Genomic DNA, 11,144 nt, shown 5'->3' on the forward strand with positions numbered 1-11,144 from the left:
GATGCTAACACTTAATCCCGGCAGTGTTTCTTGACCGTACCCTTCCTTTGGTTTTCTATACCTTGACCCTCCTTTTAGATGAGAATATTACAGCTGTCAGGCACCTGTCAATCCTCATAGCCAATCTTAACTCCACTGCTCAAACCACTGGAAACAGCAGATTTCCAAGAGTTACCTAGAATGGGCCCCTCTGACTATAAGCGACTGTGCTACTTCCGTGGTATTTTTGATCCCCTCTGAGTCTTAGTAGCACCCTTGAGACTCAGATTTGGATCCTTATCTACCAGTTTTCCTTTTTCATCTTTTGAAGTACAAAACCTGCAAGACTGTTCAGCTAGTTTTTTTGGTTTTGGCTTGTACTGGAAGAGACATCCCCAGGTATGATGTAGAATAATCTCTTGCTCTGAAATCAAATCAGCTGTAAAAGCTTGATCTGATATTCATTTCCTCCTGTGGCCCATTTTCTGGTGGCTGCAAGATATAGAAAAGATGGAGTCTGTCTTTATAATGTCTTTCTTTTTCCCCATCTGCATTCTAACAGATTTGAGCAGGCCTAAAGGTCACACTGCATGTAGTTACAGTAGCTTTTTAAAAATCTTTGGATGTTAATCCAGCTTTGAAATGCTTTATATTTGCATATTTGCTTAATCAGAAGTGTGTAAGGTCGGCACAGGAGCTTCATTAGGATATTCATGGCTGAGATTGCTCTCCTCATCACTTCTCTTAGTCCGTTTGGAGCAAGCTCTGCGCAGGCTGCAGACCTCCCTCTGGCCCCTGCCACAAGAAGCAGCAGGGAAGCCAGCAGAGCCAGAAATAAGTGGGGGGCTTGAATTCTCCAGTGAGCTAAGGGGAGAGTGGGCTTGTATCATGCCAACCATGTTTTAGGCTGTGCTATTTTAGATAGTGAGAAAATCAAAACAAAGTCTGCTTGAGAAAGGGGAAGGACAAATCTGCAAAAATAAGGAAGCTGAGATACGCAGGTGATGGGAAGCAAGATATTTTGAAGAAACGATCGTTATTAGGCTGCAACAATGCAGGAATGCGCTGCCTCTGGGACTCAATTCAAATTTATGCCCTAGCATACTCCTTCTCGGGGGGCAGTATTCTTCAAAAAGCTGCAGCAGCAGCAGCCAGTAACTGGCTGACTCCCACTTGCACAGTCGTGCCGTTGAACACGCTGATGTCTCTGACCATGCAGCGTTGCACAAAACGGCTACTTCCACGCGTATTTCTTTTTGTTAGGTCTTTGGGTCTTCAGGAGGAGACTGTGTCCTTACTCTAATCTTTCACAGTCACCTGCTGCCTTTCTAAAGATTTGGAGCTTATCAGGGTCTTCAGTTAATCTATATTCTTCACCCACTGAAAACCCACTGAAGCAGATTGCTTCTGCTTCTCTTTGCTGTTTCTGCTACCAGCCACTGGTGCAAAGCCAAACTCAAGGTTATAACTCAGCCTTTGATTGACTCTGTAATTATTTTATAAAATAGGAGGGAATTTAGAGATGGAGATGGGAAGATGCTAACAAATATTCAAGGACACAGTTACATGCCTATTTTATAAAACTTAAAACTGATGAATGTGAGGAAGCAGTTGCACAGCAATGTATGCCATTCAAATGTTCGGCTTTCTGTACCTCTGGCCATTATATAGGATATATGCATCCTACTATATGTTGATTAATGTAACAGGACAGAAACTGTCATTCTCTGATACTACTGTTGCTTGTTTTACCATTAATATCACATAATGACTTATATCATTTGATGCAAAATACAGAAAAACTCTATTTTGGGCCATGTGCAAATAGTATCAGGCATAAATCCCATGCTCAAGTTTTTTCTTGGATTACATATGAACATACAATCCATTTCTTTTGCAAGAACTTGGAATTATACTAAAGCTAGCTAAGGCTTTGAACTTTATATTTCAGAATGAATAAGGACTCCAGGGACTACAGTCACTGCCCTTTAGGGACTGCAGTGGCTGTTTTATGAGGATGTTTCAATACTGTTTCTTCAAGTAGTGAAACCTGAAGAGACTTGCTATTCAAATTTTAAGAGGATGTTATAGACACTATGAAAAATACAAGAATACTTGTAGTTTTGAGAGTACAAGACCTATTAGTAGAGCTAAGAGGAATTATAGAACATACATGTAGAAAAAAAATGAACATCTGCTAAGGATGAAGAGGCTTTTTAAATGTGGAAAGTGGAATAATGCTAACAGATTGCCAGCATAATGATAATAATTAAAAAAAAAAGAGTAAAAGTAAATTCCAAATGTTGTCTTACAGGATGAGATTCTGGTGCTCATCACATAGTATTTTGGTCAGAATTATTTTTCAAGATTTTTTAACAATTATTGTGCCTCTGTCATTGTCATTTTTTTTCAGATGTCACCTCCTGCCTTGCCATTCAGCCTTCTTCTAAAGCTTCTACTAGATCAAGCTTTGCCTGTCTTTTGGTGAGATTTCATTGACTACAGTAGCTTTGGTAAAAAGTAATTAAAGTCTGCAGATTTTAGCTCAGTGTGAGAGTAACCATACAGATCAGGGCTGGGTTTTCCTGTTCACTGAGGTCATGACTTCCAGAACCAAAGGCTCCAGACACAGTTTCCACCAGTGTCATGGCTTGCCTGGCATTTCACTGCTGCTGAAAAAATAGTTCACATCCCTTCCCTACTGTGTGCAATGGGCCAGCACCAGCAACTGTGATGCACTGGGTCAGGGAACCAGACCAGCTGGGAAATAGTCGTTTTGGGAGAAGCTGTTCTTCAGCTTGAACCTTCTCCTGACTTGCTCCGTTACACAGCTGCACAACTGAAGCTGCTAATTCAGCTCAGGGGATGGAAATATTTGGCTGCAGGAAGGGGAGTTTAGGGGCTACTTTTACTGTGGCAATGTCACCTTAAATGAATATCACATTAAAGCCCAAGGTAAAGCTAGCAGGAGTGTTAATGAGGACTAAGCAAATGGTTCAAGGCTGGTGCATTGCTAGAGACAGGTCATATGTAGAAGCTCAGAACTAATATGTCTCGATTCTAACTCAAACCTCTTTCATCAGACCCTAAACTTGGAAGCAATGTGTTTTCTTAACAGCACCTAAAATGACACATAATAGGAAAAAATAATCATTTTTGTCCTTGAAAGTATTTGGGCCAAAGCTTTTGCAAACTGGTTTTGTGATTTTTGCCATTATTGTATCCAGGCTGCATTTGTGATTTGACCTTGAATTTGAACAGTCAAATAATTAGTTCTAAATATTACCACCTCACTAGCTGAATACTACCTACTTCCCATGCTTGTGAGCAGTTGCAGATTCTCCACATCTGACTGAGGAGGCAAAGTGGATATTCATATAACAAGATCTAGATTTATTAACTTCTGTTTTTTGGTATAACTGTCATTTGATCATGATGAATTAACCAAGAAAAACTTTAGAAAAACTGAATCAAATATTTGCCCCATACTTTATTTGAATGTAAGTAAGTATTGTTTTCCTGTGATTCAGGAACTTTTGGTAATCAATAGGACATCATGAGTCCTTGCAAAAAATTGCATACACATTTGCACTCTCATAAGTAAATAAACAAATAGATGAAAATGAAGGATTAATGTTAGTTTTTTTTTTTTTTTTTTTTTTTGATAGTTGACTTTAGAAGAAAGCCACTATGGTATCACTCACACAAGATGGTCCCCTTTTTTCAGAGGGGATGTGGGCTTCTATGTTGAAAAATGTGGGTAATTCTGCAATAAGCTCCTCATGTAATAAAGGATTTTCAGGAACGTGTCATCAGTTTAATGATAATAGAGCTTATAACAGTTAAGGATCCAGCAACTCACAAAGTATTTTGTCTGTCTAGAGCTCAGCAAGGAAGACAGTTCTGAAATAGAAATCTTTTGATCTTAAAATGACAAGATCTGAATAGTAAAACCCCCTCTCATAAGAAACACAGGCTGTAATTATGGCACATCTATTATTTAAAATGTTCTTGAAAAAATCACATAAAAGCTGTTCAAAACAAAGGACAGGATTAGGTCAAGAAGTGGTCTGTAAAACTGAGGGTATTTTTTTTTAATACTAATTCCTGCCTTCTTTAGTCAAGCAAGCATTTGCTTGCAGTAGTTGCCATTCAGTATGTTAAATGTTTGGTCCAAATGCCTTGATTTTTTTCTCTTTAAAAATAGATTCTAATTAATTCTATTTTATTTTAAAGAAGGTCCTGTACATGTGCAAAGCTTCTGAAGAGTCTCCATTCCTATCCCCTCTCCTCCCTGGATAACTAAGCCATATTTGCTCCTGATAGCTAGCAAATCTGGCAGAGTCACTGTTAATATGTTAGCCACAGATATTATAAACGAAATTCTGCAATATAACTATCTCACAGCAGACATCAAATAACCTAGGAAAACAAGTAAGCTGGAGCTTAGTCATATTTGATAATTAATGTGTGATGGTTTCCAACCAAAATTAATTTAGTGATGGAGTAAAACATATGGAATAATGCTTAAGCTTACATCAAAGGCAAATATTGAATACATTAGGATACATTATCTGTACTCTTTCTGGAGTACATTATGTTCTATTAAGATGTGATGTTCTGAATTTCTGCCTGGGCTTCTCTGAGAATTTGTATGATGTCTCACAAATGTGTTCCCCAGTGCCCTCCTCTGTAGCACTCTTCCAATTCAGCTATCATTTTTTGTTTCAGATGAAGCATTAACACTCATTATCTGTCAGTGGAATAAAAAAGAAAACAAAACAAACCCAAAAAGACCCAACAACACTTTTTTTTTTAGATGAAACATCTTTCCTGGATGACACTTCTGATGTTATCAGTAGGAAAAGCCTTCAAAGAAAATGGGTATCACATCTGAAACATTACATAATGCTGAGTTGAAAGACAAAGTGTTTTCTGGAATTTTAATTTTTTTTTTAAGCAGCTGCCTTTAAGTGAACACAGCTATCACTGTTATAAAATATTCAAAGCCTCATACATATCAAACAGAGCTACAGTGACTAGGGCAAACAATCTCATATATTGGTTAAACAAACATTTGAAAATTTTCCTGAGCCCACTCTGGTCCTTACAATACCTCCAATTTTAACTGATTTTTATTCATCATCCTTTTTTTTCCATGACAGTTTTCAACTTTCCAGCATTCTGCTATCTTTGGGGGGAAGTGGGCAAGCACGTGGCCGCAGAAGCCCCAGATGAAAGACGGCTCTGTGTTAGGCCATTAGCCGTCCCACTTACTGTACTGTAGCTCATTTTCCCATTCCTAATTGATCACTTCATTGATCAGACATTATAGAGAGTGCTTAGTGACCTAAGCTTTGGCTTTGAAATGCAATAGAGACTATAATTATCTGAAAGTCGTCAAGGATGCCTGAAATTTTCAGGAGGTTCAGTTCATCAAGGAGTCTGGCTAATGGAGAGAAGGGAGAAGAGCCAGGTTCCCAGAGGCCAGGATTTTGAAGAGGGATCTGGAGAGAGAGCAGAGCTGTCTGCATAAGATTTTCTGCCTGGAAGTCTTCTGGGGTATTAAAAGGAGATGCAGAAACCCCCTACTCTGAAGATAGGTTGGCATAGCTACAACCATGAAATACCTGCTTAGCCATCCCAGGTTTAGGAGTTATTGAATCCAGGAGCTTGAAATGGTTCACAGAACAGCTTTTCCAGTTCCTGTGATTAGATTCTTTCCCCTGGTGGGGGAGGAGGGGAGGGACATGTATCGTCTTGTCTGCCTTGCCTGGTCTTGAAGGCTAGAGGGTCATAGAGGTGCTTATAACATGGAAAGCTGAGGAGAAACAAGGTCTGAGATTTGCATTGGGCTTGAGGGACCTTCCCAGTCAGTACTCTCCTGTGTGCTCTGGGTGAGAGGGTACGTGTGCATCACACTGTGCGTGCGTGTGGGTTTGTACGTGTGTGTGAAAACTGCCTGGAACCTATCCTCTTCTTCTTAAAAACCTTCCCCAGGCAAAAGCTTTCAGAGATGTAAACAGTCTCCAACTAACCAAATGTGATGGCTAATGGGGACTGAGGTGATGATCAGGGCTGAGGTGTAGTACGCTGTCCCTGTAGTTCCATGAGGCCCTCATGGATGTCTCTCATTCCAGCTTAGATAAACTGGCCCTTAAGGACTAACTGACACTCTGCTGTTTTCTCTAGTAGTATTCCAAATAACGTACTCTGTCTTTGCTAATGATTCTCCTACTGCCTGTTAATATACATTATACTATGGGTCATCATCTACTCTGAAGACTGTTTTCCACTGCTGTGCACAATGTGATAGCGAGGATAAGAGACTTCCCTTTGAAGGCAGTTTATAAATCTTATTGGGCTTCTTCATGATGAAAGGCACTATAGATATATAAGAGATCAAAGCTGTGTAAAGATCAGTGGTATTTGTTTGCATGAGGTTTCTCTTTCTGCTCCTTCTGAGGATTTTGAGCTTCAAAGTTTCAGCTTTAAAGAAACTCAAAAAACCAAAAGAAAGCCCTAGAAAAACCCACCACGTTTCAGTGGGTTTGAGGTCAGGCCAGCCAAGTGCCACGTGGTTCTGCCCTAGACTCATAAACTCTTCTCCAGCATTCTTCTATCTGCCGGCAACAGCTGGTGCGAAGAACATTTTTGGTCTTCCAGAATCACAGTGAGGGCCGACAGCAGTAAGTTTTGTAGGGAAAAAAAACTGCTTAACAACAAAGGGCGAAGAAACAGCTCAGCTTAACTCAGAATATAAGTGTTTCTATTGTGACTTGCTAGACTGCTAGCAAAACTATTTTCTTTTGTGAATATACATTAGGAATTGGCCTAAAAATCATATGAACTTAATTACACATTTTGTGGTATATTTTTTGAGGCATACTTCATTTTTCACTTAAATCAAATGTCGCTATATTGAGAATTTCAGGGTACACTCCTGTAAATATATATACAGCAATAGGGAGTAGAAATCCTGTACATTCATTGCAAAGCACTAGCTGAAGATAATACTGTTTTTGGCTGCATTGTGCTTTAGTATTGGGTTAGTGTTTAGCATGGAGTGAGCCATCCCTGATATTCTAAAATGAGCTTTTACTTTTTTCAATAGAATCACTGCAGATTTTTTTTTAACCTCATAGTGTGTTCTCATAAGCAATATCAAAATAAACCCTTGACAAAAAAAAATACTTCCTATATTAGATCCACATTGGGCTCACACAAAGACGTCACCACTGACCTTTTTATTACCTAGAGGACAAAACAGACAGCATAGAGAGCACAGACAATCAGTAGACTTCAAATATTAGAAAAAGGTAACAGAAAATGCAATAATAATTTAACAAGCCAATATTAAAAAAAAAAAAAAAAAAAGTAAGTGACTCTGTGTGTCCAATCTGAGTATCTTTCTTTAAAGTCTTGCAAAAAGTATGGGTCAATATTGCCTGGTTATCCATCATCAATAAACCTCTCACTGTGAGCATCCAAAATGCACATATCTAAAGCCACTTGTCTTTATTTTCCATCCTTTTTAAAGAAAAAAAGGTTTAAAATGAAAAGGAAAGAGAAGTAATAAGGAACTGCTGTGGATCTGTGTGTGTGTCTCTGCAGAGCAATGGAATCCGAAAGCGATGGGTCAAACCCAGATACACAGGGGAATCCCAGACTTTCTGCATATCATCCACCTACTAGTCTTGAGATAAGTCACACAAAATAATAAATAAGCTGGGTAGCGAAGCAGAGTAGAGAACGCTAACCTGTCCAACACACTTTGTTAATGTGAAGTCAGAGTCCAGCAGCCAAAGGGGAAGGGAAGAAATCAGGAATTGAGTTTAATCAGGTGCTGTTGCTAGCAAAAGCTCCAGAGGTCTCACAGAAGAGAAGAATGTAAATTAAGTCCAGTGGCACAGGATAAAAAAAAAAAAAGTTTAGTCTTCAGGTGAAAATGTTTCTTTTGGGGGAGAATATGGGAAATGTTTCTTTACTGGAAGAATCCAACCAACCATGAAAATAAATGTTCTCATTCTGAGTTATTTGATCTGTTTGTTTGGGGGTTTTCTTGGGAGAGGGAAGGGGGAAGGTATGAGGAAAAATATAAACCAAATGCAAAACATAAAATATAAAATTTGAAATAGGTCTTCATATCCCAAGAGGCTGTCCTACGGTGTATCATAAGCAGGAGGTATCCATCTCGCCTATCAAACCTGTTTTGATTATTCCAGATGCTATTTTTTCTTGGACTTTACCCTTTCCCATCCCAAGTAAGTATCCTGATCATGGAATTGTCATAGCACTTTTTCAATTCTTTTCTCATTCTCTCTGGTGTAATAAATACTGTATTTTTTTATACTAAATGAAGCAGCTTCAGTAGGAAGTACTGAACCCAGAGAGCGTTCCTCACCCTCCAGACGTAATACCAGAATGGTTTGGGACACTTTCCTGTGGTTCAGAAAACTAGGTTTCAAATTCCTGCTCCCTGTCAGATCAAATGGCTTTTAAAACTGCCATCCCAATGTAGTATCGTGCTGCTTACGAAGTTAAACGGAAGCTTACAGTCTCGTGGCTGTAGAGACCCCTCTCTATGCACGTATGTGCGCGTGTGCATACGCGCATACGATTCACGGGCTTGTTCGGCTTTCGACGCCCCGTTCGCCTTTGCTGCGGCGAGTCCGTCGCCGTCAGCGTGCATTGCTGAGCCTGCGGTGCAGACTGCGAAAACTCCTTGGAGCAGCAGTGGCCGCTAAAACACCTCACGTAGGAGAGCAGAGCCTCCCAGCAGCAGGTGGGTGACACCCACGGGTGCGTAGATCTTGTGCACCAGGAGCGTCCGCACTACAGTAGTGTTACAAAAAGGACTCGTGTACCCCCCCCCCAGCCTGCGCGGGTGCCAGCAGCCGTTCCAGAGCCCTCAGATCCCCAAGGCATTTAAAAACCTTTAATCCTTGGAGTCAGAGATTTCAAAGCTGGGAAGTGCCACTGTGATCTTCGGCAGAGCACACTACGGAAGGGAAGGGTGCGACGCTTCTCGCTCCAGCAGCCTTTCTGTGCTGCCTGCACGAGGCCGCTCACTTCCCTGCAGTTCCCCGCACCGGCAACTGGTAGGTGTCTCCTCTCTGCTTTGCTGGTGAGCAGGGGTAACAGCGAGCTGAGCGTGGGACGCCGCTTGGCAGTCTGACGAACAGCAGAGCCTCTTCTCTTCAAGCTCCAGTTAAACCTCTTTCTTAAAAAATAAATACTTCTGTTTTGCAGTCTACAAAAGCTTATTCATCTATTTGCTTTCAGAATTTCAGAGTTAGTCCCCAAATATGCTTGCCTAGAGTCTCTGCAAATAAATAGTTTTATTTAGATGTGAAAGGAAAAATAACTTGTCTCATTCACTCCGTTCAGAGTTTCTAGTGCTCAGTAGCCATGAAATGGCCTGCTTCTCAGGAGATAATGTCTTTTTTGTGTCTTTTAAAGTCTGTGAAAAATATCTTCCTATTTAATAAGTTGATTAAAGCTGTATATGCTATGCTCCAGAGGATAAATGTGATTATTTATCATACGCTGCCCAAGATAATGACAGTAAAGAAGACAAGGCTGAAATTCGGTGTGATTTCCTCTATTCCACATCCCGGGGCATCCCGAATACTACACACAGATGGTGCTCCACATAAAGGATCGCATTAGCTGTTAAACATTTTTTCTTCCCATTAACTAATTTAACAATATGTTCCTGCTAGTTAAAGAAATAGAGAAATCACACATTAAAAAAAAAAAAAAAAAAAAAAAAACTTGTCAGATAAATTCTGATTGCTAAAATAGACCATTTGCCCAGATGGGATTGCTTACTGGCCTAACTATCAGGTTAGAAACATCTAGAAATTCTGCACCCAGAAGCTCACATTCTAGCAAGCAGTGTTGATTCAGCTCATCTTTAATTGAGTTTCAGGCATTTAACTCTCCAGAGAGTTTTGAATGACAGCCTAAATATCAAAGGCCAGTCTGCTCTGCGTGTTGGGTAGGTGACCTGAATTTTCAAAAATGATGAGCTCTTACGAGTCTGGTTTAAGTCAGCAGAAGCTGTAGGTGACAAAAATCGCAGCAAAAGCCCCTGAGACTTCTTCACCAGAGTGGGTGGTGGACCAAATTAAACAAGTGTTTCCACTTTGTTTTCGTTTGCCACCTTCCACAGCGAAGACACTGTTAACGTCCTTGGGACTTGTTGTGCTGCGGAGTTTTTCTTTGCCACCATGAGAATGGCAGTGTAGCCTGCACGTAACTCTTTTTTTGCACATCCATTTTCCATACTGCGCTCTCTTCAGCCCTGTTTGCCATTTCTCTGTTTGTTTCTAAGCAACATACTACTACGGAGGGAGGCCACATATCATTAAGTAATAGCCTACAGGCTAATTTTAGGCATGCACGTGGTCTCCATTAGTCTTATAATTAAATGTGACTAGCAAGTAAGTGAAAATCACTGTAGATGAAACACAGAGGCCCACTGAAAAGTGGCGTGAAACGACGTGGAACTCACTGCAGCGCTTCTGCATCAGGCACTTGTGACAGCCAGTCTGCACGCGACGCCTTGCTCCGTGTAACGCTTCGCACTAGAAAAGGTGATAGTGGAAATGACCTTCCTCTTCCGTGTTTTATTCTTGTGCTTCTTGATGCAGAAGGAGTAAACAGTTTTTTAAACAAAAGAAAAAACAATTAAAGGGTCACTAGACCCACCAGCTTTTTGGTTCCAGGGCTACTTCTAGCTATTTAAGTCTTGCAATTCAGTTTAGTTTTTCAAGGTATAATGTCTGATGGGTTTTGCATCATTTTATTTGTTCAGTTGCAGTAACTATATACACAATGGTATTTAGTTGCTGTACTACTTACTTTTCCCCTATATTTGTTCAGAGAGGGACATGTTTTCTAAGAGTTTGTTGTGATTTCCAGTAACTCTATGCCAAATATTTTCATAAACAGAAAAAAAAAAATCACAAATCCAGCAGAATGTTCAACTAGTGAAAAGAGCTGCACAGTGCAAGGAAGAAAATACAAGAACTCCCATGTTTTTCATTTGGATTGAAACTTAATTTACTTTAAAATTTTGTTCTCACTCTTTTACATAAACCTTTATCTAGAGAAAAACCTGTTTCCAGCCAAAGGCACAGAATAAATCTTGGCATAAT

This window comes from Rhea pennata, chromosome 3 (genome assembly GCF_028389875.1).
Source record: "Rhea pennata isolate bPtePen1 chromosome 3, bPtePen1.pri, whole genome shotgun sequence".
NCBI lineage: Eukaryota > Metazoa > Chordata > Aves > Rheiformes > Rheidae > Rhea > Rhea pennata.